The sequence below is a fragment of the Ailuropoda melanoleuca genome, chromosome 19, assembly GCF_002007445.2.
Source record: "Ailuropoda melanoleuca isolate Jingjing chromosome 19, ASM200744v2, whole genome shotgun sequence".
Classification (NCBI taxonomy): Eukaryota; Metazoa; Chordata; class Mammalia; order Carnivora; family Ursidae; genus Ailuropoda; species Ailuropoda melanoleuca.
This window is the reverse complement of record NC_048236.1, coordinates 20,183,378-20,209,727: the sequence shown is the minus strand read 5'-3', so window position 1 is coordinate 20,209,727 and position 26,350 is coordinate 20,183,378. Positions and strand designations below refer to the sequence as shown.

Genomic DNA, 26,350 nt, shown 5'->3' with positions numbered 1-26,350 from the left:
TGGATTCACACAGGACTCATAATTTTCAGTCATCTAAGGATGAACAGGCATAATAAGATGATGAGGCCTAAGGTATCTCTGTGCATGACATGGAAAAGGAGCTCATTGGAGAAGGTATGGTTTTTATCTACTATTCATGAATGTGTCTAAAGTCCATTTTCCAGATTTCCAGGTATTTTTCTTTAACAAGATTGGGAAAGCTGATGATCTTTAAACCAATATGGCAACTTCAGAGTATGAGGGTTATTTATAAGTAACCCCCCATCATCTAGAGGGGACATATTCTAAGACCCCAGTGGATGCCTGAAACTCAGACAGTACCAAACCCTATGTATATGTTATGTTTTTCCCTATACATGCGTGCATACTTATGATAAAGTTTAATTTATAAGTCCTGCACAGTAAGAGATTAACAAAAATAACTAATAATGAAATCAAACAACTATAACAATATACTGTAATAAAAGTTATATGAATATGGTGGTCTCTTTCCTAAAGTATCTTATTGTACTGTACTCACACTTCTTCTTGTGATGAGGTGAGATGATAAAATGCCTGTGTGATGAGATGAAGTGGGCTGAATGACAGAGGCACGGTGATAGAGTGTTAGGCTACTATTAGCCTTCTGACAATGTCAGAAGGCGGATCATCTGCTTCTGGACCAAGACAAGTAACTGAAACCGCAGAAAACAAACCACAAATAGAGGGGGCTAGTATATATCAACTGAATTATATTCTGGTTTAGTCATCAATTATTGAGGTAAATATAACATTGCTTTTGATCTAAAAACATAATAAGTACAATGTTAATTTATAATTAAAAGTTGTAATAATCTTAGAGAAGAACAGGTATAATAAATCTACAAACATCAGGAAAGAAGCTAATTGGATATATCCTTTTATATAAAATGATCAGAGACGAGTTACCATGTGATTTCTACTGAAAAACTAATCAAATTCTCAATTTGAATTACTTGATAGTTCAAATTTTATTCTTGATTTTTTTTCCCATTGGAATGTAACTTATCCCATATAATAACAGTTTTTTTTAAAGATTCTATNTACAATCAGTATTCTAGTGTAACAGCTTAATATATGTGTTATAAGTGTCAAAAATACTTATTCTACTAGAGTTCAAGATACAAAATCTTTCTCCAGAGATGCAATTTCATACATTCTGAATACCTTTCTATTTTATTATTCTTTCAAATAAATATATAATTATTTAGATAAGCATATCATATATTTTTATTTATTTTAGAATCAAATTCCTTAGTTAACATCTTCTTTATGGTTTTAAATATTCATGATCTGTTAGAAAACTTTTAGCATGTAAATGTTTAAATCTAAAATGTATTAGTGGTTTTAACCCTTAATAGAATATAAAGCCCTCCTTGGTCCTTCCCATTCCAATAAGAATTTCATATTTTAACTCTGTTTCTATTATTATGTTCTTTCTTAAATAATTCGTCTGGTTTTCCGACAATCACTGAATATCTACAATGTGAGAGATACCATGTCTGTATTGGGCATAGAAATGATATATTAAATAAAGTCACTTACCTCAAGAATTCATAGTCTAGTTAGAAAAAAATAATTTTTAGGTTCTGCGTAATCACGTGGAGTGAACCCCACTAAACTGCAATGATTTTGTAGTATGTGCAAACCATAAGTATTGTTGGAGTAGGCTACTGAAATTTGGATATATAACCTAATCTATTCTAATACAACAACTTTATCATTTCTCTTTTAACTTTACTTTTTATCTAAAATATCTCATTTTAGGTTATACATAAATTCATCCCATTAATGAGAATTTAAAATTGATACACAATTATTGAAAGCCTAGGTCCATAGATGAAACAAGTTTCTTATTATAGTATAGGAGATTTGGGTCCTATATTGGAACCATTATAAATTATAATTATTTAGCTTATATTCTGTAATACCATAAATAAATAAATAAAGATTCCAATGATTAACTTAGTATTATTTTTTACCTCCATCTTTCAAGTCTACTTTTATTTGTTGGTTGCAACTTCTTTTTTTTTTTNAGGAGATTTGGGTCCTATATTGGAACCATTATAAATTATAATTATTTAGCTTATATTCTGTAATACCATAAATAAATAAATAAATAAATATATAAATAAATAAAGATTCCAATGATTAATTTAGTATTATTTTTTACCTCCATCTTTCAAGTCTACTTTTATTTGTTGGTTGCAACTTCTTATACTGCTAATGATTTCTGACATGAGGGAGAAGGTAAATATGCTGAAATGTATACTGATCATGGAATATTAAACTTTTAAAAGTAGAGAAAATATTCTAATATAGACTTGAACATACAAAATANCATAGCAGAGGAGCCTGATGTGGGGCTCAATCCCATAACGCCGGGATCACGCCCTGAGCCGAAGGCAGGCGCCTAACCGCTGTGCCACCCAGGCGCCCCTGTTGGTTGCAACTTCTTATACTGTTAATGATTTCTGACATGAGGGAGAAGGTAAATATGCTGAAATGTATGCTGATCATGGAATATTAAACTTTTAAAAGTAGAGAAAATATTCTAATATAGACTTGAACATACAAAATGCATAGGTTTCAAATGCATCATTCCAGGGCTTCATAAAAATCAATGCTTTATTAATTGCATCTATGTTCATCTGATGTCTCTAAAAAATTTGAGTAATTCTATTAATGTTACAGCCAAAAGTCATGTACCAACTCCGGTAAATTTACTTGTAATATCTTTTTTCTCTTAAAATCTAATAAAGTTACGGTATTTTCCAACATATGAGTAATAACAGTTTATTTTTATATAGTTGTATAGTGTTATCATTACTGTTGATATTTTTAAAGCTAATATTTATTTTATACTTACTATGTGCCAGCTACTGTGCAAAGCACTTTATAGCCACCATCAGTTCTTTTATTCCTTAAAAAAACACTTTAAGGTAGACATTATTATTCTCATTTTACCCATGAGGAAAACGGGGCTTATAAAGTCTAAATAATTTGACTAAGTATACACCACTGGGAAAGGCTCAGGGAGGGTTTGAAGCTAGATGGTAATCTTGAGAACTATAACTTTGTGTTAATACACACAATTTTCTTTTTCTTGCACAAAAATCCCTTTATTAAAACAATAAGAACAATAACTAACACACTGTCTTAGTAAACTGAGCTGTGTTTGTGTGTTTTTAGGTGGGGGTGCATGGAGATCAACATTTATGTTCCTTGTTCAGTTCACTCGTAGAACTAAATAAGTTGATGCAAAGTATTAGGTTAAGTGTCAATATGGTTTAAATTGTAAATAAAATCTTCCATTTTCATCAGGTGACAAATGGATATATAGAGAAAAAAATAAAAACTTTTTTCATCAAATGATATAGTGTCTTAGTATACAGGACTTAAACTGTAATGATGAAAATGTTCTTCACCATCCAATATGATAGCCAGTAGCCACCTGTACCCATTAAACATTTGAAATGTGGCTAGTGTTACTGAGAAAGTACATTTAAAATTTTTATTTAACTTTGATTAATTTAAAAATAAATTTTAGGGTCACATGAGGCTGGTGTCTACCATATGGGACACCATAGCCCTAGTTGACCTCAACCAATCCAAATGATGGTTTCCAATTTATAGCCCCTGAATTTCTTAATAATATATTGAATTGTTTGCTAGACATATCAACACGGATCTCTAAAAGGCATTTTTGTCTTCATATGTTCAAATTCTTGGTTTTCATCGAAAATCAGTAGCTTCTCTTATAGTATCCATCTTTAGCAATGCAAACCTTTGTATAGTCTTTAGCTCAGGATAAAAACCTCGGAGTCACCCACAAAATCTCTCTCCTATATCCTATAACCTGTCAATAAAAATGCATGGGGTCTGTTCCTTCAAAAATCTATCAACACAAAATATAGAACTATACCCTATTGTAAACAATATTCATCTCTTGCCTAGTTACTTTCTAACTAGTCTTCCTCCTTTCACTTTGACTGCCACACAATGGTCACTCTTACCAGTTTTCTTTGTCTCTGTTCTCAGATTTCTGTTCCAGCTTCGTAAGCTGACTATGTAAGTCCTGAGAGTGAGCCAACCAGACTTTACTGTGCAGCTTTTGAATATTTCCATTTGTCTGGAATTATCTCTGTTCAGATGTCCTTGAGACTCCTTGACTTCATTTGGGCTTCTACTCAAATATTACCTTATTAGGAAATCCTTCCTGACAAATCTTTTTGAAACAGCCTTACCTGACCTTATATTTTATATTAATATTTCCATTTTTTTTTTGTCTTCTCCCTCCAGAATCTATGAGCAGAGTAGCCAAAAGATTTTTGTTCACTACTACATCCTCAGGATACAGGACAGTGTGTTATAACTAAAGTAACATAATAATTATATATATATATATATACACACACACTATATATATATGTACATATATACACTATATATATATATATATATATACATACACACACACATATATATATGTATATATACACACACACAATTGGGGTTAAAAAATCTTCAAATTAATATCTTTGAAATATAAACCCGGTTCTTGATCTTGCAAGGCAATGACCAAGCTAGGGTATCAGACAAAAGTAATATTTTAAATTTTAAAAATAAAAGAACATAATGAGGTAGTTAGACCCATTTTGAAATATCTAGTAGTTTCATTTTTTTACTTTTTTAAAAATTGATATCTCATTAGCTATAATGATTCTATAGCAAATTAAATTTAATTTTAGTTTAATATTTAATATTTAGACAACATTCAACATATGTTGAAATGGACTAAAATTTATCCCTTGCATCAAATGTTAACAAGGACATGGAACAACAGAAATATTCATTGCTGGTGGGAATGCAAAACGGTATGTCACTTTGGAAAATAGTTTGGCAGTTTCTTATAAAACTAAGCATGCTCTTACCATATGATCCTGCAATCACACCCCTTAATATTTACTTAAATGAGGTAATTACATCTCCAGAAAAACCTGCACATGAATGTTTATAGCAGTTTTATTCATTATTGCCAAAATGTGAAAGCAAGCAAGATGTCCTTCAGTAGGTGAATGGATAAACCAACTGCAATCTACACAATGGAATATTATTGAGCATAATAAGAGATGAGCTATCCAGTCACAAAAATTCATGGAGGAAACTTAAATGCATATGCCAAATGGAAGAAGCCAATCTGAAAAGGCTACATCTGTAAGATTCCAACAATATGACATCTGGAAAAGGAAAAACAATGGAGACAATAAAAAGATGATTGGCTGAGTGGGGAGAAAGGAGGGAGGAATAAGAGACAAACAAGGGATTTTTAGGGCAATGAAACTGTTATTTGGTATGATATGTGATGGTGGACACATGGCATTATATGTTTGTCAAAACCCCTGGCATAGAAAACAGAGACAGTGAACCTTAATGTAAACTATGAGCTTTAGTTAATAAGAAGATATTGATACTAGCTCATCAATAGTACCAATGTAACAAATACACCATATTAATTGATGTAAGATATTACAAATAGGGTAAATTGGGGACTACAGTGAAGGGGTATGTGAGAACTCCATAGTTTGGGCTCAATTTGCTCTATTCTAAAACTGCGTTAAAAAAATAAAGTCTATTAATTAGAAAAATTCATTTCCTAGGTGATTTATTCAGGGTAAGTTAATGATATTTTAAAAAAAAATCCTGACTCTATATCTTAATCATCAATCTTAGTTTTAAGAAAACCTAAGACTCACTATTTTCTCTAGTGATCTTAGGGAAACTATTCTACAGATAGTAGGATTTGACAGTTCTCTAAGTAGAACCATTATGAGTTGCTATGGAATCATGTTTTATTTTTATGCCATGGAGATGTGAGAACATATCTCAATTAGCCAGATAGATTTCCATTACAGGCTGCATCTACAGTGTAACTGGTCCCATAAAAAATGGTACAAAACATTAACACACTTATTTTTATATCCTTTTGATGACTCAGCCTGATTCAAAATAATTAAGAGTTTTTAAGTGTGAAGTACTCAAAAAATAACAGTAAGTGGTTGAGGTGATCTACTCTGCACAGTGACATTCATATCTAGAATTCTTCAGTAATTGGTTTAAGTTGCAAGCACCAAGATTCATACAAGTAATCTGTTTGTTTAAGGATGACAGATAATTTTTTACAAAATCTAATAATTGTCAGGGCCTTTTGTATAACTCTTAGTTCAATGGCTAATTGGGACTTAGTATAATAGGATTTGCATATAGTTTATGTGTGAGATTGATAATGTTTTTAACTGCCTTTCTCTATTTTAGGTAATGCATTGGCAAGTTTTTGTAGACCAATATTTGTTAGATCATTAGGTAAAGAGGTCTACATTTTGGATTAAAAGCTTCTATGAAAAAAGTATAGATATAATACATGATCACTATTTTGCCATATAATTAGTTATACATAGTAACGCCATCTTCTACAAATAGGCCACTAATGATTCTTCGCAAGAACAAAAACGGAAGCATTTAAAAATCAGTTATATGTTCAGATTATTCTCATGCAAATACAAATTATTTGGATGACCAATATAAGGCTAGGGTTCCATATCTGTTGTTGATTTGCACAGAAGAAAAATTGAGAGTGGTGCATCCCACCATGATAATAACTTTTCAAAACTATTTGTTCTAGCAACAAATGTTCCTGCTGGCCAGATAGATTTTGTTGTGTATAAAGCAGTCACATACATACACATCAATTACTATAGGTTGCTCAAGAACAATGTATTTTGTGCCAAGTGCATTAAGGGAGACTGTGAGGCACTTCAGCAGCTTTTACTGACAGGTATTAATGAAAGGAGCAAATAGATGAGCTGGTAGGCTCTTTCTTCCACTTCAACCAAGAAAACTCCACGTTCACCAGGTCTGTATTTTACGCTCTCAAAGGCAGTTGCTTTTTGTAGCCAAATAAGGTTTTGGGATTTACTACCCCAAACAAAACCGGCAGGAAAATCCTCTACACAAAAAGGTAGTTCAAGCCATTGAATCATTTAATGAGATTAGTGCCATTTCTCACAGAAATCTCTTCTCTGTATGCTAGTTTTATATCAGTCATTAAAAACATAGAGACAAACACACAGAAGTATCTTTGCCCTTGATCTTACTTCATTCTGAGGAAAATGGAGAAAACTAGAATATGTGACATGGAATTGAACATACTTTATAAAGGAAATAAAAATGTTATTTAAGCACTGTGCTGCGTTTTTGTATATATTGACTTGTTTAAAAGAAACAAAGATTTGTATGATAACTGGCAGAAATTCGAGTTCAAATAACATTAACAGGCAGGGATCTCTTTAGTTTGAGCACCTAACAAGTTTAAAAGAGTAATAGATAGAGACTCAGGTAGGTATAAGAGTAGCGTGATGGTCTCGGTAATATACGCTGTTTTAAACATTTCTCTGGTGTGTTTTACTCTTTTGTTGAGTCAGTCTTTAATCAAACGGTGGGAACAATGGTCACCAGCATCTCTAGAATCTTATTGTCTTTTGAGAATAACTATATCCTTAAAAAAAGAGTGCCACTTTCCCAGGAATATACAAGTGAATGAACTGATGTTTTCCCTATTTCCAGCTGAACTAATAAGAGGTTGAGAAAAGCCCTATAGAAAATACAAAATCTCAAAATAAGTGAGGTATACACCAAAATGCTAGCCAGAAGATTGCCTTGCCCTCTACATCAATGCTATTATTCCCAATATGCCAGCGTAATGAGAATGGAATCTTCCAAAAGGTATGTTCGCAGCCCAACTGCCAGAAATGTGTGGGTGTGGGTGAGACCAGAAGCAGGTTGTCAATATAGGAAGGTGGGATGAAAGAGATAGGTAGAAATAAACACTGCAGGCACTATTCATAATTAGCTTAAGAGAATGAAACAGACTTCTAAATGACATTACAAATGTCTGCCTCACATAGTGCCTCGGGATGCCCAGCAAATCACATGATCTCTCTTTGTAGCTTAGAGAATCTAGAGATGTTACTTCTGAGGAAAATATGTATTATTAGAGCAATGTGATAAAATATTTACTACACAAAACATCTAAATGAAGCTACTTGCTTTGGTTGACTAATCAGCATCTTCCTTCCAAAACTGTTGTCAACTAACACATTGCTAATAAAGGATCAGCCCAATCTGATATTGAATAACAGTCAGACTTAGTTTGGGATTTAGGATTGCTAGCAGAGATTAGCAGAGTTAGCTGTCCACCAATAAATTATACTTTCCCATGCAGCCTCTCATAATTTTACCAAAAATTAGATTTCAAGTTCTATGCTTCTCAGAATTTTTGAAACTAGGTGTGGATTTGTGAAACATTAGTGCATGGTAGAAATGCTTAGGTGTACTTCTAGGCCTGGCCTATAACAATATCTCAAGTTCTCCAATTCTTTTTATTTTATTTTTTTGTCTTCCAGTTGCCTAGCATGAAATCAGCCCCCAAGACAGCCTCAGAAAAGTCTTTGTTCAAAATGACAGAGCCTGTGTCTACCAGACTCCTTTAATTATTTCACAAAGGAGGAAACCTACTGAACTGTTTACCATATAAAGGAAGACTAGAAATAGATTCATACCACTTTTAGCCATTTAAATTCCACGTGTTATGAATGGAATCAATGATTATTTGAACAAATAAGAAGTAATCTGACAGCAGTTAGATTACTCTAAACAATGCAATCATAGAGCAAAAGAGAAAAGTTACCACAAAAATGAAAAGATGAAAAGAGTATTCAGAAGAATCATGCCAAGAGTGGGAAGACCCTTAAGTATGCATTTTCTACTTTAATCCATATTCAGATATCTAGTCTTGTTCCCAGAGGGAAGCAATGATTTTCTGCTTCAAATTTTTTTTTCACTGATTTAAATAGGTGAAAATTTAGAGTGAGAATTTGGGAGGTTTTTTTTCCACTTCCAGTTCTTCTGAAACCTAAATATTCGCCTTCATGCTTGGTCCATGATTTGATTCCTAAACCATCTGTTTCAGCTGTTCTTGATCCTAAAACCTGTGTTAACAGTAGGACACTAAAATAGCTGGAGTTTAAACTCAAAGAGTTTAATTCTCTTCTACCTTTTTATTTGGAGTAATGCATTCAAAATACAAATACCAAGAATGCTTATCATGTTAATCCTGTTTTCAAATGCGACTGGACATTCTCCTACTGGTCCACTGATGGAGGCTTTTATGATTTCCATTTTTAACCAATTCATTTCCTCACCATCGATTCCTTGCTTACAGAATCCTATTCTATCATTCAAATCATCTTCCATGTATGGCATTATTCTTCACATATTTTTCTCTAATTTCTAGTTCAGGAGCTTGGGTTCCAAATTTATGACCTATCTATATATCGTCTCTCCACACATATATAAATCTTAGTCTCCAAGGGAACTTATATAGATGGCCAATAGGAGAAAAGGCCTTATTAATGAAATAAAATAACCTCTATGTCTACAGAAACTTCTGGTTTGCAAAGTCACATGGAATATCTTTAGTATAGTAACTACAATCAGCTTTGCATACATTTGGCTGCTTGTCTAGAATACTCAAATCTAGACCATGGTTTTCCGAAAGGATGTTTTCAATCTTCCTACAATTTCCTAAAGTTCCTTTCAGCTGCAAACTGGAACTCTAATAACTACTGTGTTCAATTTTATCAACCTTAAGAAATAAAATAGCCACTCATTTTACTAGCAGAGTGGCAGAGGAATTACAATTCAGATAAGCAAGCTATGGTGAACCATAGGCAAGTCTGAAGAGACAAAGGAAAGGAAAGGTTTGGAGGAAATCAAGAAGGGTGGCTTTGAACAGAAGTTCATTGGGGAAGAACAAGAGTTTGAAGTTGTGGCAATTTCTTGTTCACTGTAAGTGGTAGTTAGTGCATTGTTGTTAGGACAGGGAAGGATCTTCCTTCTTTTCTTTAAAACAGGAGATAAATCTCTGTGAAACATGTCCTCACTTGTCCAAATACTACTTATCTTTCTTTTCCCAGCTAGCTAGGCAGGCTGTAATGAGTAGCACATGTGAGTGAAATTCCCCTTCAGGGCTTCTGACTCCGTCTTAAATGAGGTTTCCTTTATTGTTTTCATAACTTTAAAAATAATGTTAATTCCCTTACAATATAACTTCAGTAGCTTAGCAGTTATGTTGATGCTATACTCATTTATATATGGTAAATTAATTTATCTATGCTTCCAATCTTGGGGGTCACAGACTTGGAAGGTAGATTTAAAACTATAAATTGCTTAAACTACGTATGTAATCACATTGGTATGCCGATCCTAGTGTTATGTTCTGATAATGGTGGTGAAAATGCACTCACAGATACCTTTTAGTAGATACATTTAAAGGCACAGGGGTGTTATCCCCAGGTCCAAAAGTTATTGCGTAGTGAGGATGGCCTTAGGAAGAACTGACTTCTGACTTTTCCCGTCTGTATTCTCTATAGAACAAGTGTTGTTGCTAATAATGATCTGCATCAATTTTTTAAAAGATTTATTTATTTTGAGAGAGCGGGAGAGCCAGAGGGAGAGGGAGAGAAAGAGAAATTCCCAAGCAGACTCCTTGCTGAGTTAGAGCCTGACACAGGGCTCCTTCTTACAACCCTGAGATGACTACCTGAGCCGAAACCGAGAGTCAGTCACTTAACTGACCAGGCCACCCAGGTGCCTCCATCGATTTTTTTACAGAGTTAAAATTTTTGAAATATGTTCTGAATATAACTTTTATTATGAATATTCAGATTTACAAGCTTACTGGTAAAAATAGGTTTTTCACCATTTTTCCATTCAGGGAATATCCCCCCCCAGTGTTCTTGGAAATAAATTAACTATTTTGTTTCCTAAATTAATAATATTTATAATCCCTAAGTTAACAATAATTATAATTCATATAAAAGCACATACGGTCAAGCATAAGAGGTTTGGTTATCCCAATTCAAGTTCGTGGCAGTCCTTAACTTTTCATTCCCCTCTTCATTCTCTTGCCTCAAAGAGAAAAGAAATATTTTTACCTCTCACTTAGCTCCTAATATACCTGTGGCTAGCAGAATATTTCAGTCCCGTTATTATCTAGAATACAAAGTAATAGCTGAAAAGATAAATCAGGGTTGGGACTGGGATTATGTGTGGAAACATTTTCTCAAAATGCAAAACACCTCATGTATTCACTGCACAAATTAAAAGATGTAAGTATATGCCATTCTTTGAAATATTCTCAATATTTTAACAGACAACTACAAGTCCAGAATTAATTGCTTTTTCTGAAAAACAAAACCAAAACATTTCATTGTTTCATGGCATATACATATTTGTGCATATATATATACATATTTTTTTATTTATTTACACATGTATCACGGCATTAATTTACCCAAATACTATATGTAATGACTAGAGGTTTTTATGCAGATTATTCTATAAACAATATTTTATTATTTGAGGTTCTGAGAAATAGAACTGGATAACAGAAATATTATTTTTAGTACATTTTATTTTCACTTATGTATACAAAGACAAAAATACATATAAAACAAAAATAGATTTTAGTAACTTAGGTGCCACCAGTCCTTACAAAATGATTCAATATTTCAAAAAGTTATGACTTTCCTAAACAACTCTTTAAATATAGCCAGACATCTGTTGCCGAGATGAGTTGCTAACATTTTTTGGATAAGGATATTTCCCAGCAAGCTATTCTGCTTTGAATTATCTGATTTTGAGCAAGATGAAATGGATAACAGACATAGCAATGTACTCTCAACAAACCTCTGTTTTAAGTTGCTCCTTATGCTAGGGATGAGGAGAAAGACATTATATGTTTTACTGCCATCTTAGTTTTCTTCAAATGTAAGACTGCTCCTTTTAGACAAGCATAGCTGAGAGGGGTCCTCTGCCTTGAGAAATCTTCAAGAAAGATTGGCTTTCTATTTTACCCAGAAAATAAGATTCAATGAAATTTGGTCAAGTATGTATTTTACCAATCACCTAGCAAACACAACTCCTTTGCCTCCTAAGCACTGACGATAATTTATTTTCCATGAGAAGTATAAATTATTTTACCAATGGTTTAAAAAAAATAAGTACACCTGGACACCTACGTCAAAACAACACGCCTATTTTTTTCCTGAATCCAATTTAAAAATCTCCGTCTGCTCTTCTTACTGACCTAAACTACAACTTTCCTCAATAATGATAATATAGTGTATATTGTAGTTATTTGTTTTTCAAAATCAATATTTAAATAAAAGAACATTCGGTAATGCATAAATTAATTATCCCAAACCTCTGTATTTTCATGGTCTATATACACCCCAATAATACTCCCATACAGATAGCCGATATAAATTTGTCTTAGTTCACTCAGGTTGCTATGGGAAAATATCACAGACTTGGTAGCTTATATAAAGCAGATATTTTGTTTCCTCATACTTCCAGGGCCTGGAAAATCCAAGACCAGAGTGTCTGCGTGGTCATATTATGGTGAGGGTCCATTTCCTGGTTCACAGTCTGTGCTTCTCGCTGTGTCCTCACATGGTGAAAGGGGCATGGGAGCTAGATTGGGCCTCCTTTATGTGAACACTTCATATAAATTTGCCACTAAACCAAGGGAAAACTACTCTATTGGCAAAGCCATTAGAACGAATATACCAGAAAATGGTTCCAATTACAACTTATATCTCGTACAGCTATTTACAGAATTCTATGTATTTCAATATATGGATGATATACTTTCAAAATACAGGGTACCTCTCATTACACTAATGAGACATATTGTCTTATTTATGTTATTTGTTTGAAGAAGCTCTATATCCAGTTTAAGAGAAAAAGGATGAATGTGGCAACAATATTGCTATTAGTAACCTAATATACTGAACCTTTATATAAGAATACATTCATAAAAATAGGTTTCAATGATGTGAGGAATTTTAGGAGAGCAATCAGTACAATATAAAAGCACTCATTTTCTCTATTTAAATGGTAAAAGATTTTGTACTTGAAAGAAAATTAATGTATCTTGAAAAATATGGTACTTAATGAGGCACAAACTGAGTATGTTTTAAAAAGATATCAATGCATGAAAGCACTTTTTCTGTATGGGGTTCTAATTTATTAGTGACAACTTGGTATTTTAAGCTTTAATATTTAATGAACACAGATGTTTATGTGTTCATGAATTTTCCCTTTGAAAGTATCTTTTGATAAAAGCAAACTTTTATAAATTTTAAATTGAGAAATAGAAATCATTGTACCATCATGGGTCTTATCCCTTTTAAATAAAAGTACAATTCCAGTGTTAAAAAAAATCCAATTGTAATGCATTGATTTGCAAAAAAAAAAAAAAATCAAGGATTTAACAACTATTATTAAATATCTCAAAACTGGAAAATAAAATGTAAACTAATTCAGTCTAAAATTGCTGCACTGAAATATTACATACCCTTTCTTAGCCATTTTTTCAAATACTTTATTTATGATTATCAATTATTGGCTTATGGTAGTGTTTCTTTTGGTGAGATGAGATATCTAAACAATATTAGAGTATTTCAAAAGAAGATCGAGTAGAACTAATATCAATGGCCAATGATAATCTGAAGAACTGAAGGCATATACAAACACTGGACTCCATAATATAATTTATAATTTTTGGTAGCCCCAAATGAGACCTGGACTTGTGTCCCATGACAAGTTCATCACTGACACTTACTGTTTTTACACTGTTGTAAGTTCTTTACATGTATTAGTACATTACGTGTTCAAAACAGCCATGGGGTAGATACAATTATAGTCTCATTTTTATAGAATAGGAAACTGAGGCAGGGAAAAAAAAAACTACGTAACTTGTCAAAGATCACAAACCATTTATTGCTGGAACTGGGAATCAAATTGAGTAGCCTGGACCCTGAGCCTGCGATCTTCATTGCTACGCTGTTCTACCTGCAAAGAGCATAGCTCCTGCGGTAAGACAGGGAAGCTGTCAAATTGGCAAACCCCATCTCTCGTCCTAGAATCAATGGCTTAAGATGAATGCTATTCACATTTCCAAAAATTTTTCCAACAAATATTTTATATTCTTACAACTTCTATCAACTTTTGCCTTATAACTGTATTTTTTTTTTTTTTTTGTTTAAAGAGGCTTACCCTTCTCTGTTTATTTCATTTTGTTCTTGAAAACTAACTCCAAATGACCCAAGAGCTCTCCTCACTCTCCCACACAGAAAACAAAAAGTCCTGGAGACCTTTTAACTTTTCTCTATTTCAACTATCATTGATCCAACATAGTAGAAGCAAGAAGACAAGTGAGAATTTATGTTATCATTGCAATCATTTGTCACCTTTTGGAAACATCTGAAAAAGCATTTAGAGATGTCATAAAGAGATGTTACTTCTGAAAAGATAAAAATGGTGCCAAATAGCCCAAGGGTAGATTCACAGCTTGATAAAGATAAAGGTAGTCTGCTTCAAACATTTTGAGCTGTATTTTACCTCATGTGAGAGACAAGAAATTTGGACATACATTTAATTAAATCTGGGATGGGGGCACATTCTGTGAAGGAATTTAATAATTACACAAAATAATTTTAAAGTATCCATTTTAAAGCTAGAGAGGCTGACTCAAAATTCAAAATTACTTCTGACGATGAAATACATTTTTTCCAACGGAAGCCCACGCTATGTTCAGTTAAACTTAATAAATTTAATATATTTCTTTGTCTATTTGTTTCTTACATAATGACTGGAAAATCTGCCTGTCACCAATTACATCATATGAACAAGGACAAAAAGTTTTGAGAGGATATGAGAAGCAGGGTGAAGACTGAATTTTTAGTATCTTTCATCTTTTAATTTTGCTTACTAGAGGACCGTATAAATGCTAAAGGAGAAGCAAGTCAAGTTTAATTGGTTTCATATGCACTAATTCAAAGTCTTTGTTTCAGTATGTGAAGGAAAAAAAATGGATACTTTAAAATTATTTTGAATAATTAGTAAATTCCCTCATGGAAAATAACAGATCTCAAAGATCAAGCAGGACTTACTCTTTCCTTGATATTAAGATAACTTTAAGTTGCATCACTATTTGTTGCCCTGTAGATGTTCAATTCCAACTCAAGAGGTCTACAATCCAGGGGGGGTCACCTTTAAGTTGCAGTGACAGCTGTCCTGAGTTCACTCACTGTCCTTTATGGCAGTTTAATGTATAGAATATGGCCCTTGTTTTGATTTACCTCTAAATTTATCCTCTCTTAATTTGTTAAATTTAAAAAGATAAGTCAAAGAGCTTTCAATGGCCAAAGTTGGAATAATTTGAGAAATAAAATAAAGTACAAAATAAATATACATGGGTCCATAATGATATAACTGAATGATAGAATAAATAAATGGGAGAAGTAGACAAGTCTCCACGCAGAAAAATTCTAAATTATTTGTGAAGATATTCCATACTCAAAATGATGCGGCATAACTCCCCACTGCCTCGATGTGGCTATACATAGTGACTTCCTTCCAAAGAGGATAGTGTGTAAGGATGGAAAATGGCAAATTTACAGTGGAGAAACCTGGAAGGCAATACATCACTCAGGTAGTAAGCGCGAGCAGCAACAGTGGTAACTCATGATGATACTATGTACCTTTTGTACACTGAGAATGACACTTTACCCAAAATATATAACCTCAATCTAATTATAAGGAAAAATGAGAAAATCCCAAATGAAAAATATTTTATAAAGCAGTTGACTAGCACTTCTCAAAACTCTCATGATCATAAAAAACAAAAACAAACAAGAAAAATCTGAGAAACTGTCAGCCAAGAAGTGCCTCAGGACATATGAAAACAAAATGTAATGTAATATCCTAAATGGGATCCTGGAACAGGATCATCAAGATATTAAGGACAAAAAGGACATTAGGTAAAAACTAAGGAAATATGAATAAAGTATATGTTTCAGTTAACAATAAGGTGTCAATCAATACTGGTTCCTTAATTGTTATAAATGGACTATACTAGTAAGGTAGTGATAATGGTTTATATGGGAACTGCCTGTACTATTTTTACAATTTTTCTGTAAAGCTGAAAGTATTCTAAAATAAAAAAAGTATTAAAACAAAAAACAATTCTCAAGTACTTCTCATTATAGATGGTGATATCTTACTTGAAGAAAACAAAAACAATGACATGAAAAAAATCAGAAACTACACATTAAGCAATAAAATACCTACAAAGTAAAATCAAAACCCTTCAAAAATACCCCGAAAGTGTATTGTTACAAATGGATTTAAGTGAGGAAAGTAGTTATTACAACTTCGTATAAGTTTCTAAAAATCCCAATAACAGAATTTATTCTTAAGATATTCTATGAATGGAAATTTAATTAGGTGATCTTTGATAAAGATAGCAAGAGCAAAAGGAGAGGCAAGGGTGGCAAGAGAATAATTGAAAATCTTCTAAAAAACAAAAGGTGCTTTAACTGCCAAATCCTATCAAACAACTAAAAAGCAAGTAATACCAACTTTTGAAATATTTTTCAAAAAACTCGATCAGTGGGATTTTTCCCCCAAATGCAAGATTGGTTAAACATTTGAGAAGCAATTAACATAATATGCCAAATTGATGGGAAAAGGACAAAAACACATTATCATCTCAACAGATCCATGAAAAATATTTGGCCAAATCTAACACTCAACAAAAAAAGAATAAAAGGGAAATTTCTCTATCTGCTAAAGACAGACCATAAAAAACTTACAGTTAATATTATATTTGATAATAAAAGACTGAATGCTTTTTTCCCAAGGTCAGAAACAATTAATAAAACTCTATCCCAACTAAGAAAAAAAAAAGAATGAAGACACAACTTACCAATATCAGGAAAAAAGGAGGGCATAGTATACAGATCCCACAGGCATTAAAAGGACAATACGTGACAACTATGAAGAGTTCTGTGGGAATAAATTTCATATCTTAGATAAAATTGATCTCTTCCTAAAAGACCATCTCCCAAAATCACTCAAAAAGAAATACATAACACAACTAGTCTAACAAAGGAATTGAATTTGTATTAAAAACTTTCCAAAAAGGAAAACTTCATCCCCTATGGCTTTACTGGTACATTCTACCAGCTATTTGAGAGAGAAACAATAGCAATTCTATACTATTCCCAAAATAAAAAACAACCATTATGTTTAGAATTTCAAGAGTCCTAACATGATACAAAATCTGATTATAACTTCATTTATCGCATGGCATTCTTGAGTACCAACTCAATACAAACATTTGGCCAAGATGTTTTTATATTCCCTGAAATTATTGTTAGCTCCAGAATTTAATAATCCTTGAGACATTTGGATATTTTGCTTTTCCTAGTCTACAGTTGCCTTGGAAACTAACCACAGATTATATTGGAAATGACTATAAAGAATATTCAACAATTATTGAGTGTTGTGTAGAGCAGTCTTCTCTCAAGGGTACACAGACTTCATTTACAGGGCTTTGTGTCCAAGACACAGATCTGGGTGAGAGCCCACGACTATCTACGGTGGTAGTTAGATTAGATTTATTTTCCAAAGGCATGGATACCTTGTACTTTTCTCAGTTTATACAAATTTTGTGGTAGCTCTGTGAATGGGTTGCCTGTTGATTTCTTTCCTAAGAACTCCATGATTAATTAACCATATCCAAAGCACACAGCATGTATACTACTTGCTGAATTCCATTTAGCATCTTACTCCACTGCTTGTTATAGTAACCTTATACACATTGACATTGATCAGTTAAATACAGTGAATGGACTCAAATATCTCAGTTTCTTTCTGTTTCTGATATCAGAGACTCTTTATGACAACAACCCTTATCTCCTGTATTCCCAACATGAAAAGGAAAAAAAAAACTATAATGATTATTTTTAAAAGATTCTGGCATTTCTCTACCAATTTTTCTTCATGGCATGAGGGAAGATAGTTTTTTAGGGGATCCAAAGGGGGTGTTGCTTAGCACAAATGTAACTCAGAATTCCAGTTTCTTAAATTAATTATGTACTCTATTAATTGGTCTGTGCTAGCATGTATATTAACCACAGAGCATTTTTCTCAGTAAGTACAAGGCCTCATATAATTAGAGGATATGGCATAGTTCTATTTTTTTCTCTCTGAAAATCATGTGCTTCTAATTTTTTTAACTCCAGACTGTGGGTGGCTATGTCATTGTTTTTTATTATATCTTAACACAATAACCAATTCCAAGTATCTTACAATTTTCTATTTTCTGCTGTCTGCCTTCTATGATCAACTTCTTAGTTAGAGTCTTTGTTTTATTAACAAACAATAGAAACAAGTTGTAATAACAAAATAATAATAATACATTAAAATGTTACTAAGAAATTCACAAAACTTAGGAAGTTTTGAAGGAAGATGTGAATGTCATTGTCTCAGACAACACTGTAATTAGGGTCCTTCCATGTTTCTATAATCAAGAAATGACTGTTCAGGAGCATCATCTGGTCCATTTGATGTCTTTGAGGTTTTCTCTGACTTCCACTGAGATGCCCATATTATTTATTTATTCCCACTTGCAATTATGTAGCAATATATTAATCATGTAGAATCCGATATAATCATGTAGGATCAAAGCTGAAAGCAGAATCATTGCATTTGGATGGCTGGACATTCTACACAAGCCTAAGTCTACTGGGGAGCACTAACCTCCCTGGCATTTCTGTATTTCAAAAGCAGGTATATGTAGAAATCTTTATATATGCCACATGCCCTCTGCCAGCCTATAGCTCAGTTTCAGGCCTTTTATCTAGACCTAGCCCTCTTCCAGTGATGCTCCATTCTCCCCACATAGCAGTAGACCTGCCAGAGAAAGAGTGCCATCTCATATGCTCTTGTAAACAAGCTCAGGTTGTTAACAGTGTCTTTCCTGGTGACCCTATATCCATGGTTTTAAATGATAGATTCACCTAAGTCTAATCCCCTAGTTTTTTTTTTTTTACCAGTTCTTGCAAGTCTTGTAGGGCTTCTACTCCTTCCCATATCATGTTTTATTTTATATTCCCCCTTTTCTAAACATGCTCTGATTATAATAAAACTTTCTACTTGATTATTATATAAAAAATTATCTTTAAAGTTAATGATGTGATCTTATTAATTTAGCTAATTCAATTACATAAAGAAATGTTATTTTGTGATATTCTATAGTCATTATGGGAGTTTTTAGCTAGTTATTTCACACTGCTATCTCTGTTGTTCATAATGACATTAGTGCCTTGGTGTTATGTTACATCCCGGAACTTCAGATGCGGAAACAGGGCACAGGCATATTCTTCGTCCATTAGAAACCCAGTGTATCTCAAGAGTCATCATACTTCCTGGGACTCAATTTTGGAAGATCAAGTTGTATACTCCTTCTGAATGCCAGTGTATTTCCGTATACTCTGATGATATTTCTCCAGGACCAGGGTATTTTAATCAGGAGCAGAATAGCTTTTATACAAATTTTCTTAAAGATATTACTAAATATACCAGAATCTTGGTTTTTGAGGCACAAGTAACAATAGTATGACACTCTTATTCTCTCCCATTATAGCAGCTACAATCTTACCCTGAAACACTGGATATCATGTGGTAGTCTTAATTATAGAAATGAAAAACATATCCATATACGTATTTGGCATATATATATGATATAATTTGCACAGTTCTCATTTCAGGTTATGAGATGAGCATTTTCAAAAATATATCTTTTATTTATAGTATTTTGGCAAAGACTTTAATTAAATAATTCCTCTGGATATTATACCTAGAAGCCTGAACTGCCTATTCAAGTCAAGTTTCTAGTGCCAAAATTGGTCCAAAAATGTAAGTTTCACCTTTAAAAAGAATACCATTTTTAAAGAAATATATTTCAGTACCTATTTTACAATTTGAAGCATTTTGTTCATATCTCCATTATAACATTGAAGACCTAATAAATGTCATCCTTCTTGTCCTCCCAATTTCTAAATTAAGAAATAAAACACTTAACTCTAAAAAAAAAATGTAGAAACAAAATTGAAGCTTTATTTCTGGTGTAAAGCATATTGGGGAATTTGGCTTAAGTGTGAGAGCCAACGGGACTTGCTAACCATCTACTCTTCAGTCTAGACCTGGGGGCAAACCACTGGAGAAGAGATGGAGTGAACAAGATAGGTATTTTTTTCTAGGTCATTGCCTCCAACGGGCTGAATTTTTTTCTGTGTTCAGAATCTATACAGATTAGTTTTCCTAAATCCAGAAACATAAATTATACGACCATCATGAAGTAACTGCTCTACCTCGATTTGTGGAAAGAGTAAAAGGATTTGGTCAAAGACAGCCGAAGATAGAGTCCCAAAGACAGAGTTTCTCCTCTTTGAGGGGGATAGAATACTGCAGTAGCTTTATAATATGTTAACTTGCTAAGCTGAACTACTTACTTCCCAAAATTTCCTATTGTATTTCTTATAACAGTGGGACACAAGAAAGAATCAGGAGATTTTGAGTGTGAAGAGAAGCAAAAGTCATTTTGTAACTTACACACGTTGTTGTTAACCTACTGACTCATCTTGGCTTAAAGCAGTGACGAAGTCTGCACCTGCTCTGCCTTCCCATGGATCCTCCTTTAGCTTTTCCCACTACTGAATCAAGAGTGAGTGATGTGCACTGGGTGTTATACACAAGTGATGAATCAATAAATTCTACTCCTGAAACCAATACTACACTGTATATTAACTAACCAGAATTTAAATAAAAACTAAAAAAAAAAAAGAGAGAGAGTGAGTGTTTAGTTCTGTGATGAAGGGCTCTGGCTACAATAGGGTACAGTAGTCGTCAAGGTCAGAAACCACACAAATTGCCACAAGTTTTACTTCTTGTTTTGTAAGGTTCCAGTTCATGCATGTGCATCCATCCTGTCTTTGATCCACTCTACTCTATATTCATCTTTACTTCCTGACGGACTGCACTGTGGATTTGATGATCCAGCAACAGATGAAGAATCAAGAGTCTTTCAGAGATAGTTTAACAAGTTCCTGTAAGTTCTTAAGACAAGATAAACCTGTAAGGAACTGCCTTAGGAATTTTTCTTTTTTAACATTTCTAAGTCTCTATCCTTTCAACTCTTTGGGTTACACCTTAAACTGATGTTCGACCAGAAAAATGGCAATTGCCCTTAGGTAGGGAAACAGCAGTCTGTCAGTCTCCAGTCTTCATGAGTATGTTCACATTTTACAAACTGTTTTCCCTTTGTGAACATTCATAGAACTGTTTTGAGCAGTGGATTTTTAGTCTTCATGGATCAAACAACAAAAGAAGTATATCTGCTGTAAGGACATGTTGAACTCAAACTTTAAAGCTCATTTCCTATTTTATTTCACTTTCGCAAATCTATCTGCATTTCCTAATCACATGTTTTATCTACAATGGAAAGAACATAATCACAAACATACTCCAATAATCAAATGTTACGGCCATGTCAAAAATAACATGCAAGTAGCATAGAGAAGCCACACATTTGCTTAAACACTTCCTGATCAAATTTCCAGGGAGAAATTAAAGTGTCCTTGCAAGTCAAAACCCAAAGACTGAGAGGAATTAGAAAAATTCAAAGTATTTGGATCTTGTGAGTTAAAAATTCCAAAGGAATTAAATCAGCTTTTTTTTTTCCTGATTCTGTTCAATCTTAACCTGAGGACTTTATGAAATTTCTTTAGCATTGCCCACTAGGTGCATAAATATGTGTCCTTCAGTACCTTAAGAGGTGAATTAGTTCAGTGCCTGGTCTCTGATGCTGCTCATTCTATGTGAGAAGTATAGTGTACTAAGAAACACAAGAGTATCCACAACTTTATGCTCACCTATTGCTCTTAGAATGCAACTTAATACCTAGTCAGTCATTTAGAAGTTATTCCAGGCTATTTTACTTTCCTATCATACAATATTAAGTATTGTCCAAGATGAATGCAGAGATTTAGTAGTATCAGAAGACAAGAATGTAAATGGAGAACTCAGTTGTTTTCTTTTTTCTTTTTTTTAATGGACTTTTTTTTTTTAAAGCACTATTAGGTTCATAGCAAAACTGAGCCAAGAGTACAGAGAATTCCATGCAACTCCTGTCCCCACACAGGCAAATTCTCCTTTAGTACGTGTTGAGATGGTAGCGTGGTACCTATCACTGTTCTCCCTCCCCGCATCAATAAAATAGGCCCATTACATTGATGATATAATGTTAACATGTAAAGATTTCCTGGGGCACCTTGGTGGCTCAGTCCTTAAGCGTCTGCCTTTGGCTCAGGGTGTGATCCCAGAGCTCTGGGATCGAGCCCCATGTCAGGCTCCTCTGCTGAGAGCCTGCTTCTTCCTCTCCCACTCCCCCTGCTTGTGTTCCCTCTCTCGCTGGCTGTCTCTCTGTCAAATAAATAAAATAAAATCTTAAAAAAAAAAAAGATGTAAAGATTTTCCTTTGCTTCAGGACACCCTGCAGGCTTTGCTGGGACATCTGCAAAGGAAAAAATGGGCAGTAAACCCTCAAAAATTCAAGGCCCAGACACTGCCATAAGATTTTGGGTGTCTGGTTGGATAAGACACGTGTCCCACAAGCTGTGACTGATAATGTGCAAACTTATCCAACGTCTAAGAATATGAAAGAGGCATAAGCCTTTGTGGGAATTTTGGATTTTGGAAGATTTTTAATACCCACCTGGCACAGTGCTCCCACCCCTTTTACCACCTGGTAAAGAAAGGGCACTGTCATGAGCACGCTGTGAAGGTGCACACACGCATCGTGTCTTTCCACAATGTCAGCTTCATTCAATCATAAATAAAGTTAAATCACAATTCTAAAGCAGGTTCAGGATTCCAAACTCAATGACAGCTCTCCATGTGATTAAACTTGGCTTCTTACATAGCACCCAAGCAGGACAGAAGATAAGCCACACAACAAACAAGATAACAGAAGGGTGTAGGAAGTGAAAAAACCAACCGGGAAGTCAGTCTGTGGGCGCGCAGTTGAGATAAGGCTTGGGTCTGGTCTGGCTCAGCTCTCGGCATTTATGCTTCTGATGTTCTAGCAGTGAAGGATCTCAGTTCTGTTCAGAGATCAACTGGCCAGAGTCTTCGGTAACAATTGCCTTTTTTAAGTGGTCAGACATTGAGGGGTCAGGTCTGAAGGGTCTGACAGTTGGCTGCCAAAATCCTTCCCTTTTTAAAGGGATTTCATCAGTTTTGGGTCTCTGCAGACCTCCTCTCGTTCTGCTCCTTATCAGTTGGTCCCGGTGGTATCTCCTAGCTGCAGAACCTTAACTGCTTGTGTCATTGCTTGACACAGGCTCCTGCTTGACATGAGAGACTCCATTTTGCTCTCTATAGGCACATATGGGACTAAAGATCAGAGCAATGGCCACCTTTGAAAAGGCAAAAATACTAATGAAATAGATTATAGCCGTGGACATCTCCTAAGCTAACATCTGAATTAGATGTGCTCTGACTCCAGAAGGTATGAGTTGAGCACTGTGGCAAAAACAACCAAAGGGGAGAATACCCCTGGGATTTTGGTCCCTGCTCTGGAAGGGGGCAAAAACCTGATATAACCCGTAGAATAACAGCTCCTAGTTGTATACACAAAAGGCCTCTGGATAGAGCCTCTCTCAAAGCACCCAGTGCAACAGCCAGTGGGCTGAGCTCAAACTGGTCTGGCTGGTGATTACACTCGAGCCCTAGCCATTAACCCTTTGCACTGATAGTTGGGCTATTCTAAAGGTATGAGCCCTACGCCTGGGACAATGGGAAGCCAAGGGGATAGATGATTAAAATTACCCCTTATGGGGCCAGGAAGTATATAAAAAGACATTTGCAGGAGCCTGAGGCAATCCTCACTGTTTTGTGTGTGTGTGTGGGGGGGTGGTGTGTTCCAGTTAATAAAACACTGACACCCCCTGGCAATCAAGAAGCTAATGCCTTAGCTCAGGTACAAGCCCCATCTACTACTGACCCTTCAGTAGATACGGCAAATTGGGTTCATGAACAGAATGGCCACTGCAGTGCCTGAATAAGATGACACAGTGCCAAGGGTGCCGGATTGCCTTTGAAATATAGTGACTTGGTTAATGCAATGACAGCATTGCCTATATGTTCTAAACAATTCCCAAAGAAACTGCCAATGAATCTGGAGCTTATCTACTAGAGTTGCCAGCTGGTAAGGAATTGGCAAATTGATTTTATTGGCTCCCTCCCTCCTAGTGAGGGTATTAAATATGCCGTGGCTTATGTGAACACTTTACCTGGCCTAATCCACCATGCAATCCAGGCTGCCACCATCAGGGGATTAAAGAAACTGAGTTCCATATATGGATACCCTTGTTGAATAGGTAATAATCAAGGATCACATTTCAAAGGTCATGATATGCAAGACTGGACAAAAGAGCATGACTTTGAGTCCAGGTTCCATCTCCACTATTACCCACAAGCAGCCAGGTTGGTAAAATGACAAAATGAAATATTAAAGCAGCCAATTAAATTGTTAATGGGTAAAAGCACCTTGGGTGGGTGAACTAAAATACTATTCCAGGCTTTAATATATTTGAATGTTCAATTAGTAGGGCCTGTTGCCCCATATGCCAGACTGAGGGCCCTTGCCTAGACACCCAATACTGCAAAGGCGGGGGAAATCGTGGTAGACAACTATTGCCCCAACTCTCTTGGTAAATCGACACACTATGCTGCTGAGAACACCAAGCCCCATCACGCCTGGAGCAAGAGTTATCTACTGGAATTTGCAATTGGACATCCTACTGGGATGGGTGAATTAATTTCTGCCTCTGGGTGAGGGGGAACTACTCAGTCTCCACTGGGATCTCGTTGCCCTCCTGCAAGCTGGGTCTATTGAAACATGCTATACATGGTATGGAACATGTGCAATTGAAGAAAGGGAAGAGATGGGGGTCCTGGTGTGGCAGATCTCACCCCAGACCATCTCCTCACTCCTGACAGTGCTGTCCCCACAGCCAACTCATATGATATATACAACTAGGTCAAATTACTAAAGCTATCAACTTCCCTCTCTTGAAGGCTGGGGTTGGGGGGAAACATTCTATTTTGAATTATCATTTGGCTGTCATCTTTGTTTCCTCCATTGGGTTGGAGGACATTATAACACACGTGAAAGCCCTTGTTAATTCATCCAGCAAGTCTTAAATGATGGCAAACAAAGTCTATCCTTACTGAACGCTGAAATGTTTCTGATGAAAAAAGCTGTCCTCCAAAATAAAATGGCCTTAGACTTTATTACTGCCTCACAAGGAGACACTTGTGCCATATCCAAACAGAATATTATGTGTTCATACCTGATGAGTCGGCTAATGAATCATCTTTATTAAATCATATGGACACAAATGAATGCCCTGAGTGATCAAACCCATAGCCTAAGGGATTTAATAAGTCAAGGGTTTGGATCCTAGGGCTCTTGGTGGAAAAAGTTGTCAGTGATTTGGGGAACTCTTGTCTTAATCTGTGTTTTCTCTTGCGTGTGCCTGCACGGCTGCTGTGACATCTGCCTCCCCAATGCAGCCAGCCAGCCTCCAAAAGAGCTGCTGCCCTGCTAATGAAACCCCTTGCCGACTGCTCAGGAACCACTACAGAAAAAAAGTCACATGATTTTATAAGAGCTGGCCCTGAAGAATGGAGTGTTGGAAAGCATCATCAAAAGGCCATGACTGCTGACTTACCCATGACCTGAACCCAGGCACTCAGAGGAACCTTATTCCCTGCTTGGAACACGGGCTCTGCTTACCTTCCCCACACCAAAAGGCTGCTCCAAGGACATAGCCTTGAGACAGTGGTGTAGTGTAGAGAACACCTGCATGCTATTCATGACTAAACCCATCTAAGGCCTCTTTATAAACTTTTAAGAGTCACTGGATGGTTGTGGGGAATCTTTTGTCTTGCTGCCACCCAAGACAAGCCTGTTCCCTTTGCTTATTTAAACTGCCACCTACCATGGAGTGGCCTGTGCCTTTCTTCGTCTCACCCTTCCCTCTGAGTAGAGGGGCACATTTCAGATTATACCAGGGTAGCTCCCAGAAGGATTACTAACCAAAATTACTCTACCTCCTGAATGAAACAATGCCGTAATAGATGTCTCCAAGATGCAGTGATAAAGTAATAAAATGCACTATTCAAAAAAAATTTCTTTTTCTTATATTTGACAAAAAATAAGATTAAAGTTCATTGAATAAACAAATTTAAAACCAAATATATCCTTAAGTGAAGAACTTACACATGCGTATAC

The 26,350-nt window shown here is 34.9% G+C and overlaps 1 pseudogene; it reads right to left on the bottom strand.

Moving 5' to 3' along the window:
• Positions 1 to 25,933, bottom strand: part of LOC100476080 — an 88,739-nt pseudogene extending 62,806 nt beyond the window's left edge.
• Positions 25,934 to 26,350: the final 417 nt, after the last annotated feature.